Below are 7,828 nucleotides of genomic sequence, written 5' to 3' on the forward strand. Positions count from 1 at the left end.
CCCCTCCCCCTGGGTGGCACTCTGACCAGGTCCTAGGTATCTGTGGGAATCCCCAGCTTCTGCTGTGGCTGCTGGCTACCAGGGGATGGATTCTGAGTTGTGCCCCAGTCGTGTGCTCCTGCATCACAGCCAGAAAAGATTCTTGAGTAAAAAAAACCCATGGAAGTCAAATAAAATGGATAACCTCACCCATCATATCTGGAAGAGGAGTCTCCGGTTCTGAATTTGGAAGAGACCTCTCTATCCTGGTATAATGGAATGGGAGTTAGCAGGAGGTATGACCTTGGGCAAGCCACTTCGCCTCTCTAGTCCTCAGCTTCCCAGCCATAGAGTGGAACTTGACCATTTCTAAAGTTCTGATTCCTAGTTATGCATTTTAAGTGCTTCTTTGGGATCCACAGAAATCTGCGTCTGTGTAAAAGAGACTTGCAGATCCCAGTGTGCGTTCCACTCTGGGAAGTTTCCAAAGGAGACATAGGGGTCAAGAGAATAGGGGACAAAAGCTGAGCAGGCCAACCCAGCAAGAGATGAAAGAGACACTGGGAGAAATTCAGCTAGACTTCTCGATTGTTCTTCCTTTCCCATCCCCACCCTCACAAAGAGGCTGTTCCATTCCCCACAAAGTCCATTTTAGGAGCATTCTTCTTCCAGCACTTCCTCTTAACAGAAGTGCTTCACCAGTGTTCTCTAAGCCTGGAGTCCTCCCTATCATCATAGCCAGTGGCCTCGAAACTCACTCTCGGCTCCAGCCCTGTGGGAAGGCACAAGAAAGTCCCTGGAGGCTTGGCCTGGCACCCTGAGAGTGCTGGGAGCCAGAGAGGGAGGTCAAGGGAGAGGCCCAGGAGAGAGCCAGTCTGTGGCAAGATGCCCTGCAGCACCTCCCACCCGCTTGACGTCATTGCTGAGCTTCTGCCCAGACCCCCCGCCAGCCTTGGGGGTGGGAAGTGGGGGGATGGGGAGAGAAGTAGAAGAGAAAGAGAATGCAGCTTCTGGAAGTGAAAGGTGGTAGGAAGGCCGGAGTGGGGCCCCCCCTCACCCCCCCTCAATGCCCCGAGGACGCCTTTGGCTACAAATCGGTTTCCTTAGTGTGCTCCTGGAGCCTGGCCAGCCTCAGGCATTTCTGTGCTGGTTGGTAGGGAGTAGGTGTCTGAAGAGAAAGCTCTTTGATTTTTCCTGAGAGTCCTCACTTTCACCTGAGAAACTTGAAGCTGGCTGGAACAGGAATGGCTGAGGATCCAGTTTCAGGTTCTCAATGAATGGAAGTGGTTTGGGCTATTTTCAGAATCTCCAAGGTGTTCTCACATAAAACAAAGGCTCAACAGTAACAAAGACAATTCAGAGCTAACAGTTGGGGATGGGAAGGGTGGGTATCCTCTGACTCAAGAACGGTGAGCTGAAAGAACATGGGCCGGCTAGCTGGGTGGCTTTAGGCAAATTACTTAACCTCTTTACACCTCAGTTTCCTTATCTGACAAATGGGGATTATGGTTCCTCACAGTGTAGATGCAAGAATTCAGTAATGTTAGTTTTAATATCACATTGAAACTCCCTGGCATATTGCATCTGGCATCAATAAATTGTTCTTTTTATTTGATGTTGTTAGCATCTTGTCATGTTTATACTTACATATTCAATCCTCATCCAAGTATCTATCAATCATTTACCATTCCTCTATCTATTGTCTCTATCTCTAGCACTAATCTACTGTCTATTACCTATCATCTATCCAATCATCCAGTGTTTAATCTTCCCAGCCAGATTGTTAATGCTTTCTTTTCTTTCTTTCTTGTTTTTTTTTTTTAGGGCTGCACCTATGGCATATGAAGGTTCCCAGGCTAGGGTCAAATCAGAGCTACAGCTGCCAGTGTACACCACAGCTACACAGGATCTGAGCTGCACCTATGACCTACATCACAGCTCACAGCAACACCAGATCCTTAACCCACTGAGTGAGGCCAGGGATCAAGCCCGCAACCTCATGGTTACTAGTTGGATTGCTGCACCATGAAGGGAACTTCCTGTTAAAGCTTTCATTGCATGGGCTTATACTCTACTTCTATGGACATTATGTTGCACTTCTATGTAAGCATTCAGTAAATATTTTAATAGAATGATTATATCGGGGTCAGGGCAAGCCAGACCTCAAGTTAGTAAAGTAGGTATGATAAGGCTTCTTATCTCCCAGCTTCAAACAAGCCTTCAGTCTAGTGCTAGCTTCTTTCTTCACTTTCTTTCAGATTAACTGGAGAAATGCTTAGGGTGGGGAATTTCCAGAAGAGCCACATTCTTCTCCAGAACATGCAGCACCTTCTGCAGCATCCAGGCCTCCTGGTTTCCAAGCATGATCTCTGGTCTCCAGACACCTGAGGTCAGTGGTATTTCAGGATGTTCAGCTATGCAAACACACTGCCCACGGGTTACTCATCCTGGTTACACACCCTCCTAGAATGTGTCCCAGAGAAACAAAAGGCCAGAGTGAGGGCCCTGCCTGGTCCTTGATCACTATGTACATAGTATTCCAGTAAGTCACAATAATGCCATGCATTTATGTCATGTTTGGAAGTTTTCAGAGCCTTTTCACATGGCCGTGCCTTATCTGATTTGAGCTGCATTGTAATTCTGTGAGGCAAACAGGGTTTTTCCCTTTATTCGCAATTCATAGATGAGGAAGCTGTGCCCAAGAGTCACACAGCTACTAAGCATAGGCCAACGCAGACTAGAACCCAGGTGGTAAGACTCTCAGTCAGCTTACCTTGCACATCTGTTCAAAGAAGATGGGCAGTATAGAGGAAGAGAGTTCAAGTGATGCAGGGTTTGGAGACAGCCCTGGGCTCTTCCCTTGGCCTAGGAGGCCATGGTTGCACAAGGCTCCCGAGCACCTACTCGTCAGACTGAATACCCCACCGATCTGCAGCCCCAGCCGGAAACGGTAGGCAACCCTCACAGCCTTAGCTTCCCTCTCCCTCCCCCTTGTCATCACCTGATTGACCCCCACCCCAGGCACATTTTCATTTGGTCCTCTCTGCCAGTGCCTGGCTCAGCATTGCCTCACTTGACTCAGCATCATCTCACCTTTGGAGACTGTGGTCTCCAAAAAGAAGCCTGCATGAGCCAAGGCCTGTGCAAGAGGAGCCCTTGGGGTGTGGGGAGGAAATATTTGAACTTCTATGGTTTCAAACAGTGGGGATAATATTGCACTTTAGTAGTATTTACTGTGTGGATGGATGCTGGCCTCTCACTGCTCTGTTTGTCAAACTGTCTGGGGTCACACAAACCTGAGCATGGAGCAGAGGCTCCAAACATGGAGAACTTGGCCCCCACTCCTCTTCTTTCAGTGTAACTTGACCTTCTGCAGTGCACGTGGACCAGATTAGATGGACTTATGATTTGTTTTCATTAAATTAAGAAATCGCTGAAAAATGAGTCCCCTGTTAAAAGAAACTACTGAGAGAAGATAGCATTAATAATGCAAACAGAAACAAACAACAAGAAAGTGGTAGTGTTGACACGTCACTTACCTAATGCCTACCCTAATTAAACATCTTCCAAATGAAGAGTTTTCATGGTTTTCCAACGTTTGGTTTAAAAAATATAAAAAAAATGCAATTAACAAGTTTGCAAGAACAATTGATCAACATTCAGAGAAGAGAGAAAGTTATGAGCTGAATTTAAACAAGGCCTTTGCATAGTTGATAAGACTATGCAATAGAAAAATTACTATTTTAGTAAGCACAGCCAATGTAGCATATTTCCATTTGGATCTCTGAACTTTAGTGAGGTATCTTTTCAATTCTGAAAACTGTTAGTACCAAGTATCAAAATAATTCGAACTTAAAACCAAATGGTGTAGGAGTTCCTGTCATGGCGCAGCAGAAACAAATCCAGCTAGGAACCATGAGGTTGTGGGTTCGATCCCTGGCCTCGCTCAGTGGGTTAAGGATCCGGCATTGCCATGATCTGTGGTATAGGTCGCAGACATGGCTCAGATCTGGTGTTGCTGTGGCTGTGGTATAGGCTGGCAGCAACAGCTCCGATTAGACCCCTAGCCTGGGAACCTCCGTATGCCACAGGTACAGCCCTAAAAAGACAAAAGACAAAAACAAACAAACAAACAAAACCCAAATGGTGTAAATATTTGAATGGTAGAATGTTAATATGAAGGTAAATAAACATATAATAAAACATATCAACCACATTGCACTTACTACAAATATTAGTATTCAGAATAATTCCTTGTGTGATTAACAAAATAAGAGCTTCAAAAGTAGTATATATACACATTTTTTTTTTTTTGGCCATGCATGTGGCATGTGGAAGTTCCCCGGCCAGGAATTGAACTTGAGCCACAGCAGTGAAAACTCTGAATCTTTAACTGCTAGGTCACCAGGGAACTCCTCAAAGTAGTGTAATTTCGTCTTTAGTGCATCCATTGAAATACCTTTTTCTGTCTATGTCTTATTGGGATATTGTGACTTATAATAAGAAATATGTATTTGGTTTTCATCCTGTTCCTGACACAGAGCTCTCAAAATCCTTGGAACTTCTTAAGTGATAAGAGCTATAACAGTGTCTTTTGTTGTGAGGTGACTTTTGGACTGACCCTAGGTCACCTAGGGATGAGGGCTTATTACCAGAGGAGCCAACTATGTGATTAGAGGTTTGGAACTTTTAGTCCCAAGCTTGACCTCCAGGGAGGGAAAAGGAACTGGAGGTTGAATCAGTTATTAGTAGCTAAAGATTTCATCAATTATGTTTAAGTAATGAAGCCTGCATAAAACCCCAAAAGGACAAGGTTCAAAAGCTGGGATTAGTGACCATGTGCAGATTGGGGAGAGAGATTGGAAGCTTCCTGCCCTTTCCCTATGCCTTACCTTATGCATCTCTTCCCTCTGGATGTTCCTGAGGTATACCCTTTCACAAAAAACCTGTAGTCTAGTAAGTAAGGTGTTTCTCTGAGTTGTGTGAGGTGCTCTGGCAGATTAACTGAACCCGAGGAGGGAGCGCATTGGAACCTCTGATAATATAGCTGGTTGGTCAGACCCACAGGTGACAACCTGGACTTGAGATTGGCATCTGAAGACAGTGGAGGGGAGGCAGTCCTATGGGACTGGGTCCTTAACCTGTGGGATCTGATGCTATCTCCTGGCAGATAATATCAAAATTGAACTAAATTGTAGGACACCCAGCTGCTCTCAGAAATTCACTTTTAGTGTGGGAAAGAAAACCATAAAAACCATAGGAATTGGGTGCAGTCATCACTAAAACATATATAATATATCTTAATATATTAGGAAGTAAGACGTGCACATGGTTTCTAAGTAAATAAATTTATGTATATGGAGGGTATAGGATCAAGAAAGTTTGAGACCGTTATACCAAGCTCTTGAAAAAGTTCCTGGCTGTTCTTTCAGCTCCCAATTGTATTTCATCTACTACATATTACCTAACGGATCTTCATAAAGACCCAGAGGGGATCAAATTACCACTCTGATTTCTGCTCTCTGTTGAACCCTCCTCTCCAAGAAAGAGTGGCAGTCCTGAATGCCTTCAGGGGCTGGGCGGGCAACTTGATGTAAGAAGTGGGCCGAGGGTAAGACATGGTGGGAACCGTGGTCAGTAGGAGAGTTCTTTGCCTAAAAACATCCCAACTTAAAAAAAATTGGACAGACAAGAGAAACTCTGCTGTGGCCTGGCATTTGTGACCCCTGAGCAGGTCAAGGTTGACTTTGGACAATGCTGTTCATTGCTTGATGTCTCCTCCCAAATGCTTTCTACATCATCATCATTGCCAGTTTGTGCTGATCTTTGCCCTGTGCTATTCCCTCTTCCTGGCCAAGTGCTTTAGCCATCTCCTCTGATCCCATCTCCTCTGGTCCTGATCCCATCTCCTCTGCGGAGCTCTTTGACTTTCCTCCCTGGCTCCCCTCACACATTGCTTTGGTTGGGTTTAATTGTTCTCAACATGTTACTCACCCGTCTGTCTCCATCACTAAGTTGGATCTCCTGAAGGTCAAGTTCTTTGTCTACTCAATTGGTTCATCCTCAGTACCAAGGTCAGTGCATTGGTCACATAGCGGGTTCTCAGAAAGTCTGCTGAGCCAGTGAATGAATGTAAGCAATGACACTTGAACACTGGGTAACAGCAGTGTATTACAGGTTTTTATATTTGCTTCTAATTCCTAATAACGATAAATACATACCTGCTTCCTTCACCCTTTCATGCTCTCCCTGCAACCCCCCTCATCTCCAAGGCATAAACTTTCAGACTTTATCTGCTTAAAGGACTGGAAAAATGTGAAAAGGCAAGTGGTGAAAGTTCCTTTCTTGGCAGTGTCTCTGCAGTGGAGAGAAAGCGTGCCACTGAGACAGTGGTTCCTAAATCAGTGGTTCCTGTGTCAGAATCACCAGGGGTACTTGTTAAAAATGCACCTCCCCAGGCCTGTCCCCAATTCTGCTGAATTGGAATCTCAAGAAGTGAGGCCAAGGAATCTGAATTTTAATAAGCTCCTTAGGGTAATTCTTATTCTTTCTACAATTTGAAGATGATTGCTGCCAGTAGGGCTCCCATCTCATTCACTTGCTGATTCAGTGAATCAGTATTACTCAAAACCTACCAGCCCTGGGCCAGGCACTGTGCTGAGTGCAGGTGGGACATTGCTGACTCAATCAATCACACCTGCTGTTTTAAAGCTCACATTTCAGAGGTGGAGACAGGAAATAAAGAAGTAAAGAAACATATTCAACTACAACTTGTGATAAAAGCTCTGCAGGAAATAAATAGGCAGTAACAATGGGGATTAAGGAGGGAATGTCCTTTTGAGAGGTTGACATTGAAGCTGATTCCCGGAGGGTGGGAGGGAGTTGGCTTCATCAGGAGGGCAGGGGAAGTAGGGTGGGTTTTGTGGGGACACCTGTGGGAGCCCCTGTCCAGGGAAATGAGTTCTCACTGGAGAAGCTGAGGGCTGGCCTCACGCCTCCTCAGGGACCTTCGCTTCTCAAACTCTTGGAAATCTGCAGCACCATACACCCTAGCTTGACTTTGACTTTTCTCATTTCTTGGGGTTCAACCAGATTCCCATCGTCTAAGAATCCCAGAAGCCAAGGGAGGCTCCGCTCCCTTCCCCCCCCCCCCCCCCCCCCCCCCCCCGGTTGCTTTGTTCTTGTGCTCTCAATCAGCCTTTTCTTCTGAGTGGCTGGGTGACTGGCCCCTTTAGAAGACTGTGTCAGAAACAGAGAGTATTGAAGACCTCAGATATCACTCCCAAGCTGCAAACACAATCACTGGCACTGCTGGCTTTAGGGCAGGTGGAGAAAGGTGGGCTGGACGGACCGGGAAGCAGTCCCTAATCAGGATAGTCCAGCCATACCCACACACTCGCACTCAGTACACTACCTTTATTTGTCAAAATGATTCCTCGGTCAGTTTCCAGGGGTCCTTGGATTCAAATATTCCTCTTCATTCCCTGCGATATTGCCCAGGTTTTAGAGCCCAGTGCTTTGAAGGGATCCAGAATATGGCACAATGGCATAAAATTATTTTCAACAGAAGGCATTTGGATTCCTTAAAAAAAAAAAAAAAACTTCCCCAAAACAAAACAAAAATCTCAAAAAACCCTTCCCTCAGAATAATCAGAAAGATCAAGTCTTTAAAAAAATGTTTTTAATAAAGTATAGTTGATTTACAATGTTGTGCCGATTTCTGCTATACAGCAGTGACCCAGTCATACATATATATAAATTCATTTTCTTATATTAGAAAAATTGATTCTTAAGCACCAGAGATAAGAGGTTTCCACATCACACCTAAATAGGCACTGTTACAAAGACT

The sequence above is a fragment of the Sus scrofa genome, chromosome 16 (genome assembly GCF_000003025.6).
Source record: "Sus scrofa isolate TJ Tabasco breed Duroc chromosome 16, Sscrofa11.1, whole genome shotgun sequence".
In the NCBI taxonomy this organism is placed as follows: domain Eukaryota; kingdom Metazoa; phylum Chordata; class Mammalia; order Artiodactyla; family Suidae; genus Sus; species Sus scrofa.